We start from the raw sequence: 13,392 nt of genomic DNA on the forward strand, positions 1-13,392 counted from the left end.
CCATTGTATACATTAACTGTTGTCCCATAATATCCACTAAGCCTCCCCATTGATTAACTGGTTGTGTGGATGAGACAGTCAAAGGGCCAGCTTCTTGGCCTTGCCCAATATTTTGGACTTGGGTTGTATATCCTGAAGTAATAGTTTCTTCAACCAACCGTGGAGGATTGTTTGAAGTAGGCACATTTTCAGGATGTGGCTCAACATTTTCCTCTATATTAGCTCCTTCTACACCTTCTTCGAGATGGTCATTTTCTCCTCTTGTTCGACGTCTAGCCATTTTAAAAGTCCTATTGGCCGTGCCAAAAATATATGTTGACTTTTTGGCTTTCGAAGGTTAATAATGCAATTTTAAACATGCCAGCAAGGATCAATAAGTCCTTACAGAAATTTTAATTGCCAACCAATTATCAGATGACTGTGTTGAAGTTTTTCCAGCCTCAATGAAGAAGACTTTTACTGGTGACTTTACTTAGGAGAAAATTAAAGATATTGACAATAACAATGGATAAAAATAGTTTCACGAATTGAAAACAGTTTCACGAACTGAATTTCATTAAATAATAAGAACTTACAATGATACTCTCACACTTCCACAGCCTCAAAGGGTTTTATAGCAACAGACTATTTGGAACTACTCTTAAGAGTTGAAGTGCAATACAAGAATTGAAGAACTGGAAATGTAGAAATTGGAAAGAAAAATATAAAGTAAATAACTGGTTTCTGCATCTGAGTCTAGGTCTTTTTCTGTTAGCCTTCTCTTCTATTTATACCCTCTAATGGTAACCGTTGAAATAGTCTTCTAACCGTCGAAATGTCCTTCCACGATCACTAGTCATGCCTTGAACAATTTGCTTCCACTACGCCATTCTTGCAGTTGGACTTCCCTCTTGAATTTGAATTTGAATTGTGAGTAACCGTTGGGCCACGTCACCTTGCACCTTCTAACTGCTCTAATGCTGCACATTGTTACCAATATAAACTGCCGCATGTCTGTCGTTAACTAGAGACTTGCATTAACTCCCCAAATTACCCTTTACGAGCTACGTGTTAAGCTGCGATTGGCTTATACAAAATATATAGCCAACAAAAGTGAATGCATCTTCTATGTCTGTGATTTTGAATAATATTCCAGCTCTTAATTATTGAAATTTTACAAAATTGAAAAGAACATGTTGCTATTGTTTTTTGGTGTATGTATTTGAATTATGTGTTTCGTGTTGATGAGCTTTCCGCACCTACTGATAAAAGTGCAGCTGATATAAAGTTACATATGAAAATTGGGAAGGCTTAAATCACGTAAGTCTTATGATAATAAATTTTTCTATCTCTGACACAATTCGAGGTGCAATGTTTGAGGAAGTAAATGTCAAGAAATTTCAAAGCCAAATTGCAAACCAATTTGTTGCATCGGAATAGGTGGAGGCAAGTATGGTTTTAGCGAACTTCTCACCATGCGGTATAATGGCAAAAGAAATATAAATGGGTACACTATGGAGATGCCTAATCTTGTTACCAGAATGAGAGCACTAAAGTTAGATTTTTCTGATGAAATTCATGTGCATTTCATTATGATTTCACTTCTTGCACAATTTGATCCCTTTAAAATTAAGTATAAAATTTTAATGGAAAATGGGACTCTTAATGAGCTCATTACTTAGTGTGCAAGACAAAATAAGGTTAAAACAAGAAAAGATAAAAGTGCTCATTTGATAATTTTTCTCATGGCAATTCAGGCACTAGGGGGGGAAAAAAAGGGACAAGAGATAATAAAGGTAAGGGAACTGCAGATATTGAGACTTCACAAGCAAAAGTGCAATGGAAACAGGATATAGTTTATTTCTTGTTTCTTTAGCAAGAAGGTTGTTGGATATGTGAAGAAGGATTGTCCCAAATACCATTATTTAGCTCGCAAAGAAAGGTGACAATTTCTAGTTTTTTTTTTTTATTTGTTCTGGATTTAATTTGGCTGAAGTACAAACCCACACTTGGTGAATAGATACGGAAACTACTATTCACATTAGTATTACTATGCAGAGTTGCCTAAGGATTTGTCTGGCTAGTGAACGCCGGAAGGTTCATTTACATGGGAGATGACATAAAGTATGTGTTGAGGCAATTAAAGTCTATAGATTAAATTAGAATATATTTTTTATTTGAATTTAGATGAGACTGTTTATGTGCCGTCATTTAAACATATTTTGATTTCTTTTCCCTGTTTGAACAAATCCAGTCATACTTGTTCATTTGGAAAATGAAGATTTAGTCTCTTTGAAAATTCAAATTTTATTGGTAATGATTCTTTAATTAATAATCTCTATAGGTTAGGCTTGGACACCTTTCACTTAAAGTTTTTTTTTTTTTTTTTTTAAAAAAAAAAAACTTTTGCATTTGATAAATTATGGTGCAAAGTAAAGATTAATTAATGAGAGCTCTTTTATGTTGTGGCACAAGCATCTAGGCCATTTCTTTTGATAGAAAATTGAAAAGCTTGTATCAATTGGAGTTCTTGGTCCTCTTGATTTTGCAGATTTTAAAATTTGTACTGAATGTATAAAGGGAAAGCAAACAAACATAAGGAAGTTAGGTGCCAACAGGAGTTCAAGTGTGTTAGAAGTGATTCATAGCAATATTTGTGGTCCATTCCCTATGGCTTCTTGGAATGGTCAACGGTATTTTATCACTTTCATAGATAACTGACTATTCTTGTTATGGGTATCTATACTTAATACATGAAAAATCACAAGAATTGGATGTGTTTGAGACATATAAAGTTGAGGTTGAAAATCAACTAGATAAGAAAATTAAGGCCTTTAGATCTCATTGTGGTGGTGAATACTATGGTAGATTTGACGGATCAAGTGAACAACGTCCAGGGCCATTTGCGAGATACTTACAAGAATGTAGCATCGTTCCTCAATATACCATGCTAGGGACACCGTGTCAAAATGGTGTATTTGAGAGGCGAAATTGGACCCTAAAAGATATGGTTAGAAATATGATAAATCATTCTTCTTTGACAGAGTCTCCTTTGAGGAGAGGCCTTAAAGACTATAATTTACATTCTTATTCAAGCATATAGTAAGGCAGTAGCTAAAACACATATGGATTATGGGCTTGAAAGACACCTAATATTAGGTGTTTTCATGTCTGGGATTGTCCAACTAAAGTTCCACTTTATGAGCCAAATGAAAGAAAATTGGACCCATGAACAATAGTTGCTACTTTATTGGATACTCGGAAAAAGGTTAAGGGCTTTTTTAAGTTTTATTGCCTATTCAGTAATACCATTATTGAGATGAATAATGCCTAAATTATAGAGAATACTAAAAGTAGTGGGAGTTTATAACCCAGTAATATTTTGTTTGAAGAGGAAAGTATTGACATTCACTACTAGAAAAATAATTTTTTGCATCTATTTTTTTGCTACTAATTATTTGACAATCGCAAAAAAAAAAAAAAAAACTATTTGCAACGGCAAATCAGCCAAAGCAAAAAACTTGTGAACCCGCTATTGGGAACCCACTCAGCGCAATTTATTTATATTTTCCTTTTTTCTTAAACTCTCATTTCCCCCAAATCTGATTTCGATCGATCGTGTCTGAGTAAGAGAATCTGATTTCCCTCTCTCGATTTCGCTCTATAGATCACCATGGTCGTTTGAAGAAGAGATCTCCAACTCTCTCTCTCTCTCTCTCTCTCTCTCTCTCTCTCTCTCTCTCTTCGAATCATTCATTCATATTTCAACTTCTTCATCTCTCTACTTCGATCACTTGTTTCTTATCATCTGAACTCACTGTAATTCGATCACTTTTTCGTCAATCTATTGATTTTTCCACCAGGTAGTCTAATTTTGGAAACAAGCTTTTGTTTGAATCAATCCTTTCTCATCTACTACAAGTACAAGCTTAACCATTCAATTCTTAATTGTTATCGCTTCACCTTCCAATTCTCACCTCGCTCTCACTCTATATATAAATATATAGCATTGCTCTCACATGCTTGATTTCACCTCATTTAATTCCAGACAATTTGGGGAGCCAAGAGGCAGTTTTACGGATAGAAAAGGAAACTGCAAGCGCTGCAGCAGTTTGTAGCACAGGGAGCTTGTTTCCAGAATCAGACTCCATATCTGTAGCAGCATCCGTAATTCAGGTCTGAGAAAGGTCAAAGATCAACGATGATAAACTATGCATATTTAAATGTATTGTTCATCTGTTAAGATTATTGATATAACATTATTGATCTAACAACTATAAGCAGTGTTTTCTATAGATGATAAACTATACATATTTAAAACCATGGGTTCTTATTTTTAGATATCAACGCTACAAAGCTCTCCAAATAATCATAGTGAACCTGACAGCGTAGAATTTATAATCATTGAATTAATTATTTAAATGTGAAAAGTGCTTACTCAGTTCCCAGATAAGTACAAGTCATCCAAAGAACAAGAGAGGAACAGAGCCTTTATATTTCATCTTACTGGTGCACATTTTTATCGAGCTTGAGTACTACTTACCATTGGTTGATGCTGGAGTCTCAGAAGGTATACAAACCCATGACTTCTTCAAACGAAAAAAAAAAATTCTATGGTTTTGTATTTAACACCATGATCTTTACTACAAAAAACTCCTATAATTTTCAAATTATTATTATTATTATTTTCTGTCATGTTTAGTTTGTCAGTGTTTTGTGTTGTAATAGAATTGCATTGGTGGCAGCAGTTGTTGCTAGCTTAGCCTCTGTTGAAAACAAATATCAAATAGGGCTATAGAATTGTTGATTTCTATAGCCTCTGTTGAACTCACTGTAATTAATCCCACAATCAAATAGGGCTTCATATTTTACCTTGGTCATTGTATTTACTTCCTACTGCACTTGCAGTCAAGCTCGAATGTGAATCCTCATTTTGCTTCGCAAAACTTGAGATTAACAATGTAAACAATGACAACTGCTTTTAGGAAGTGAGATGATTCTATGTATGATGAACATAACAAATTAGGGCAAAAACATTGTTCCATGAAAAGGAAAAACATCTCTCTCTTTCTCTCAAGATATTAGATTGAAGGAATCAGCAATTCTATAGAAGTCTGATTTCACCTCTGGCCATATTGACTCTGTTGCCTGTGCATTCAGAGTGAACAACCTTCCACCCTGAGCACAACACACAACCTAAGTTCATAATACTTGTTAAATAACACTTAAAACAGCAACACTTAAAACATCACTTATGCTAAACACAAAACACTTGCACCTTTTCAGCAGCTGGTGCTAGCTTAGCCTTTTCAGCACTTGTGGACTTTGTGGACTTTATTTCTTCAGTTAGCTAAGTAATCTGTTAGTTTGGTTTTTAACTAGAAAGTTTACTACTTATTACCTAACCTAGATCACCTTAACAAAATATAGAAAGAGCCAGTGGGGATTGGGACAAATCAGTTAAGTTGGGTTCATACAACTCTGCTATTTTGATATTTCCCTGATTCTAGTGAGGTAAACATATGTCTGGTTTATGATCAACTTATAGCGGATGCATTTTACCTCTTTCGACTTTATGGATGTTTTTCTAACGATATTATACATGGCTTACTTTTGTTGTGTTTTCTTTCTTTGTCAATCCTATAGCTAAGATAAGCAGTGGTATACCATTGTGCAAGCTCTGCATTTAGGTTAATAAAATTCTGAGTTTGTTTTGTTTAGAATTGGAGATGTCAATCTCAAATGTGCAATCAACTGGATATGATTATGGGACATGCCTCACATTCTCAAATGTTGTGGGGGAAATTTTTGTTTTTTGCTTGTAAGTTGCATGAGGACTGCACATGCATCTTTTTACATTGGATTGAGTTTTTTGAATGAATTTTCTCAAATGATTTAATTGAAATTATTTAGGAACATTACATTTCTGCTTAGTTGGTTAAATTGCAGTTAAGTAGCTTGCCTTTACTATCCACCCTAATGCCTCGTATTTTGTTCAAATGTTTTTGGCATAGAATTTTGTGGTCTTTCTTATGAATTCATCTTACTGCCTCTTTGCAAGTTACTACATTTGCATGTAGTTTGGCAAAGCATCGGAATTCTTCGATTGTAGAGGCCAAAGATGTGCTGCTTCACCTTGGTTTGTGCTTGTCACTTTATCACTAGATTGCTTATTTAAGGAAAATCATGTCACTAAATTTGGCAAACATCAGCATGCATGGTTAGAGTTTTCCAAAAATTCTTTTCAGAAAATTTTATTTTCTTATTTTCTGTATTTTTTTTGTTTTTATTGATTTTTTTAATATTTCAAGCAATTTTTTTTTTTACTTTTTAGACATACTTAACATAAATATACCTAAAAAGTAAAAAATTTGTGAAAGAAACTTTTTAAAAATTCACTAAATACCAAAAATACAAAAAAAAAATACGAGAATTCAATACATTTTTTGTATTTTTATGTATTTATTAATTTTTAAAAATATTTTTTCACAAATTTTTTACTTTTTAGATACATCTAAATAAGGTGCATCTAAAAAAGTAAAAAAAAATGTTTAAAATTTTAAAAATATTCACTAAAAGTAAAAAAAATACGAAAATCAAAAAACTCAATTTTCAAAAAACTTAATCCAAAAAACTCAAACCAAACACACTGAATTTTCCCCTGCTAATATCATTGGATAAATATTAGGAAGAGAGTAGGTTACATATGGCTTGAATGAAAGAATAAAAAAAAGAGGCTTCCATGGTTATAGTTTTCTTTTGTTGATTTACAATGCAAGTGTGTGTAGCTGCATTACCTATTGGGCATAACGATGATATGCACCACATTCAATGGCGTGAAATATCTTTTTTCCTATTTTTGTTTACATTTAGACAGTTAACCTTGATCTAATTGAATGAAATCATTTGCAGAGAAAAACTTGCATTTGACCATTCCTGGTTTCTCAAGTGAAGAGAGGAAAAACCAATAGAACCATGTAAGAATTTTATCTTTGTTAACAAGTTTTTGTTGCACTATGGTAGTAGTAGCAGATCACTTTGTCTCTAGCATTGGATTGCTGACCCCCTCACTTAACCAATTCTGAAATCCCTGCATACAAAGCAAGATAAAAGCTTCCTCTCCAAAATGCTATTGTTGGAATGTGGATTTATCCCCAAATAATTGATTACAAACTTGAATGTAAAATTAAACCAAACAAAAAAGTGTTATGATTCACTTTCCATATATAGTGTGTATATATATTTTGAATTGCTTTGTACTGGAAAGGTTGGTTATGATATTATAATACTTTGACCTTTAAATAATAAAAAAAAAAAACCAAAAAAGAGAAATAAAAATAAGAATTCTAATAGGAAACAAAAAGAGAAATAAAAATAAAAAATCTAATATGTTTGGTTTTAATTTGATAGATTCAATTTTCTAGAAATTGAGTTTTTTTATTTTTCGTATTTTTTGTTTTTAATGAATATTTTTTAAATTTTAAGCAATTTTTTTTTTTACTTTTTTAGATGCACTTTACTTAGATATATCTAAAAAATAAAATATTTATAAAAAAATATATTTTGAAAAATCAATAAATACACAAGAATATAAAAATGTACTGAATGTTCTTTTTTTTTTGTATTTTGGTATTTCGTGAAATTTTTAAATATTTTTTTCACAAAATTTTTAAGTGTATTTATGTTAGGTGTATCTAAAAATTAAATAAATTACTTAAAATATTAAAAAAATATACGAAAAATAAAAAATTTTAATTTTTTGAAAAGTGAATCCCGAAAAGTGAAACCAAGCAAGTTAGGATTTAAAAGTTTAGTTATGCTGACTATATTCTTAAATCCTGTGAGATTTTTTTTTTTTCCTTTTTATCAATTGTTTTTTTCTTTTTATCAATTGTCTTGCATGGTGGGATATAAAAGTTTAGTTATGCTAACTTTAAATTTAGGAAAAAATTTATTTCAGGAATTGTTTTGAAAAATAATTATAAAAAAATGGTAAATTTTATAATATTAATAATTAAAAACATAATCTTTTTTAAATTTAAATGTAAACTCACTTGGAGATAGAAATTGACAATAGCCTTGGATAGTGGATCACTAATTTATGTTTATGGAGGAGTTGATGGATTAGATGAGGCAATGTTGGAGTAGTTAGGTTAACAGAGAGAGAAAGATGAAATGTGGGTATTTAGTCATTTAATGCTATTTTTGACACCATTTAGAACAAAGTTAATAGATGGGGAAATCTAGCTATTATTTTCAAAAGTAAGGGAGATTTGTGTAATTTTTGAAATCACAGGAGAGATATTTGTAGTTAAGATAAATCTTGGGGAGGTAAGTGTAATTTATCCTAAAAATTTTATTTATATATTGCTACTCTAATAATAATAACATAGATAGTTCATTCACGAGTTAGCTTTTAGATTTCATTAAAGTCAGTCGTAGTTGGAATTGTTGACTACACTGTGCAAAGTAGTATTTAATTATCATCTTTTGAACTGTTGGCCTCCGATGAATGTGGATTTAATTCTCCATAGAAGCAGTAGCTGCTCCGAGTTATTTGTTTAATTTATAGAATGTACAAAATGAAAATTAGAAGCAGGTGAATATTGGCTCTGGGGTGGGAAAGTAAATGTGTGTGGCATGTAGATGATTTTGGTTGAAAAATTTATATCTAATGTATTAAAGAAAACATTGATTTTGGTTTTGATTCTTTTGAGAGTTATAGTTGATTTTTGACATCTATCTTATACCTCAAACACCAGTGGCTTTTGGCACCACTGTTTTTCAGATTTAGTTATGCTCTCTCTCTCTCTTCTAACTTTTTATGACAATGATTAGTTGTGCCAATGAGTCATGCACTTATTATTGTGATACTTTGCAAACTCATTCTTTTTATGGATGTATACAAAAACAATTAAAGAAATAGAAAGATGGACAAGAATTAGATTGATTTTCCAAATTGGATATTAGTTGATTATGTGAATGGGATTGATAACTTCTTGAGATTTGCATACAACAACAGAGATGAAAGTTCATCTATTAGTTGTCTGTGTCGATTTTGTAGTAATCGATACAATTTTTCACGAGAGGTTATAAGGGAGCATCTTATTTCCAATGGGTTCATCATGGGGAATCCTATGTCCAATTACATGGTAACCAAGAAAACCAAACATTAATGGTGGATTCAGCGACTAGAGATGATGTGGTTGGGATGGTACAAGAGGCCCTGGGAATTCCGCATATAGGTGTTGAGAATGATGAACCAACTGCAAGTGATCCAACCCAAGCAGGGGCAAGTGATCCAAGCCATGTAGAGGAAGATGGTCCGGTTCGGATAGGGCAAATGACGAAACTTTGAAATATTTTAAACTTTTGGAAGATGCATAAATTGATCTATACCCGGGTTGTCAGAAATTTACTTCACTATTATTCATTGTTCGAATTTTGCATATAAAGGTGCTCAATCAATGGACCGACAAGTCCGTTGACATGTTACTTGAACTTTTGAATGAGACTTTTCCTACAGGCACAAAACTTCCAGTTCATATTATCAAGCTCAGAAGGTTACTACAGATTTGGGTTTCACATATGAGACTTTTGATGCTTGCCCCAATAGTTGTATGTTGTTCAAAAAAGAGGATGCAAGTTGATAAATGTGTTATATACGGTAGTTCTAGATGGAAACCAAACAGTGGTATTGGAAATGATGAAAGGAAATCTGGTAAACGGTTAGCAGCAAAACAGATGAGGTATTTCCCTTTGAAGCCAAGGTTGCAGGGATTGTTTATATCATCAAAAACGGCAAAGCTCATGAGATGGCATGCAGAAGAACAGGTTAATGGTGATGTGTTAAGGCATCCTGCTGACTCCCTCGTATGGAAGGACTTTGATTGGCGAGACACTTGTTTTGCTAGTAATAGTCGTAATGTACGTCTTGGGTTGGCTGTAGATGGATTCAACCCATTTAGATCGATGAACATAGTTCAAAGCACTTGGCCAATTGTGTTGATTCTGTATAATTTACCACCATGGATGTGCATGAAGCAACCAAATTTGATTTTGTATGTGCTGATTAATGGGCCAAAAAGACTTGGCGATAAGATTGATGTGTATTTGTAACCATTGATTGAAGAGTTAAAGAAACTATGGGATGAAGGTGAACAAACATTTGATGCATCAACCAATGAAATGTTTCAATTGCATGCAGCTCTATTATGGACAATCAATGACTTTCCTACCTATGCCAACTTATCAGGATGGAGTACGAAAGGTGAATATGCTTGTCCTTGCTGCAATGTGAAAATTCAATCATGTTAATTGAAGCATGGTAGGAAGTATTCATACATGAGTCATCGTCCTTTCTTACCAGTTAATCATAAATTTTGAAAGGATAAAGTATCATTTGATGGTAGTCGAGAATGGAGACTAAAACCTCAAATGTTATCTGGATCTGAGATATTACATCAGTTGGAATCAAAAGGTGTCCTTAGTCAGTACAAGAGGAATGATCTTAAGGAAATGTTCAAGAGACAAAAAGAGAGGGAAAATAATGGAAGAAGAAGCCATAATTGGAAGAAAAAAAAGTATATTCTTTGAATTGTTGTATTGGGAGCACAATTTAACAAGACACAATCTCAATGTGATGCACATAGAGAAAAATGTCTAGGATAATATATTGTGGACAATACTAGGAGTTGGAGGAAAATCCAAAGATAATGTGAATGCTCGACGTGATTTGCAAGAAATGAATATCAGAAAACCATTGCACTTGTAGTCAACAGGGTTCAATAAAGTTTATGTATCTCCTGCACAATTCACAATGATCAATGATGAGAAATATATGTTTCTCAAAGTACTTAAAGAAGTAAGAGTACCGAACGGTTATGCATCCAATATCTCGCAACACGTGCGCTTACAAGATAAAAGTATTTGGGGTCGTAAGAGTCATGATAGCCATATTTTGATGCAACAACTTATTTCTTTAGCTATACGGAGGTCCTTGCCTAAGAATGTGATTGTTCAACACAAGTTCAACATTTTATCTTAATGATAATGAATTACAACAATGTCACCGATATGTGTTGTTCAACACAAGTTCAGCTGCACCATTCATAAGGTAATTTATCACTCCCCCATTATTGTAAAATTCTAAAGTGAAATCTATGTGATATTTACTATTCTCTTTCAATTTACACAAAAAAACACCTTGAAGTCATTAAGAGCAAAATGCCACGTGTAAGCAATCATCATATTCAATCTAAGCATTTCGAAACATTCTACACTTGGTTTAAAGACCATGTATGTATTTAGACATTTCATTTCACATATCTAAATATACATAAATTTTTATCTGAAGTTGAATTTGAAGTTGAATTTATATTTGTCTTTTTAATAGGTTCAGACCTTGCGAAGGACAAGTAATATTACATTTATTGAAGAAATCAATAGATTAGCAAATGGTTCTCATACCTTGACTAGGTGGTTCAATGGTTACATTATCAATAGGTTTCATTTTCGTGTGAAGGCTGTGGATGATCATCGGGTGACTCAAAATAGTGGTATAGCTTTAAAGACTGATACAATGAGTTATGCTAGTCAGAAGGACAAGAGTCCTCGCGTGGGTGTTGTGTAATACTATGGACAGTTGACTGGTATTGTTGAAATCCGGTACACTAACAATATGAAATATGTGTTGTTTAAGTGTAATTGGGTTGATAACACTAGGGGGGAAATGGAAGACACTTTTAAATTCACATTAATCAACTTCAATCGTTTGTTGTACCCAACTGATCGTGTTAGCAATGAACATTTTATATTATCATCCCAAGCCGAGCAAGTTTGGTATATTCCTGATCCCTTGGAACCACATTGGCAAGTTGTGGTAAAGATGTCTCAAAGAGGTCTTTTTTACATGAATTCTATTGATGACCCACAAGTTAAACCCTATATGACTGAACATTTCGAAGACAACGCTATGCTTCGTGATGAAGAAATTGGTTGGGTGAGAGAAGGAATAGAAGGAGCAACAATTGATGTTGAGGAAAAAGGTTGAACTTCATTTGTGATTGTCGAGGAAGAGGGTTGAACCATGCTCCATGTTTCTTAGGTTTCTATTATTTGTAAATAAGAAAAGTTTAAGTATTATTAAAATGTCTTGTGCCTAATTGCTGAATTTGGGAGAAATTTATATATGTTTATGTGTTGTTTTATTATCAAGTGTTTATCAACTTAACAGTTTTCCCAAAATGAGCTTGGTGTAGAGTTTCATAAAGATTTTTTTTCGTTTTATAATGAATGTTTACTTGCTATGGCGGTTGTTTTTCATTCAATTACAATGTTAGTTCTGATAGTTACGAGCTTGGGAGACATCGTTGTGGACTTGCATATGAATCTCTGTCCCCTCACCACCAAGAACTTCTTGAAGCTTTGCAAGTAAACTAACCACACTGTTCTTTGAAATGGCCAATGCAATTGAGAGGGAAATCACCACCTTGCAATTTGAAGTATGTTAAAGAGTTTATAGGTAATGTTTATGTTGCAAGTTTTTAGTGTTTGATCTAATTATAAATTATTTGTTGATATAGGAAAAGAAGCTTGTAACGGAGATAAAGAGAACTGCTAAAACAGGAAATGAGGTACATTATGGGACGTATTTCTCTTTCTTGATTTTATATTCAGATTTATCTTCTTATTTTTATTTGTATCTGCATTCTGCAGGCAGTAACTAAAATTTCAGTATGTCAGCTAATCAAGCTTAGGCAACAAATAACAAAATTGCAAGCTTGCCTACAACAAATGTCCCCGGCAAAGCAGACTGAAGAGGAAACTGAAGAGCTAACCAACCAGGTTCATTGTTTAATTTTTCTTGCTCTTCTATTGGTTTGCATCACCCATATTTCATACATATTTGATTATTGCTTTCTGAATTGTTGGTATTGTAATCTCCAACTTTGGGCTGCTTGTGTTACCTAGAATGTTGAATCAAGATGATTTATGTTTTTTGTTACTGTTAATTAAATAACCCATGTTGGGTAGTTTATTTATTTATTTATTTACTTAACATGTCCTAGATGAAATTGGAGTTGATGTTGTCTCTCTAGTCAGTATTCGTAGGAGTTTTTTTTATGAATTTATCTTGTTAGTTGATGTTATTTTTCATGTATTAAATTGGTTTTGAATTTAACTTGCACTCTTGACAGTTATCAGTAGAACCCAAAGGAAGAATTGTTGGGAAAACAACGGAGGATGCTAACAGGTATCTTGTGTTATATTATAAGTAAATTGATATTCATATTTCTTGTGTATTAACCTTTTCATATTTCTTTCATTTTAGGATGAAGTGGAAGAGGAAGACCTTTAAGGTCCCTTACGTCATGGATGAGACTTAACGTGTGCGTGCAAGTCCCTGGCTAC

This window comes from Camellia sinensis, chromosome 13, assembly GCF_055761805.1.
Source record: "Camellia sinensis isolate YWXY chromosome 13, ASM5576180v1, whole genome shotgun sequence".
Taxonomy (NCBI): Eukaryota; Viridiplantae; Streptophyta; class Magnoliopsida; order Ericales; family Theaceae; genus Camellia; species Camellia sinensis.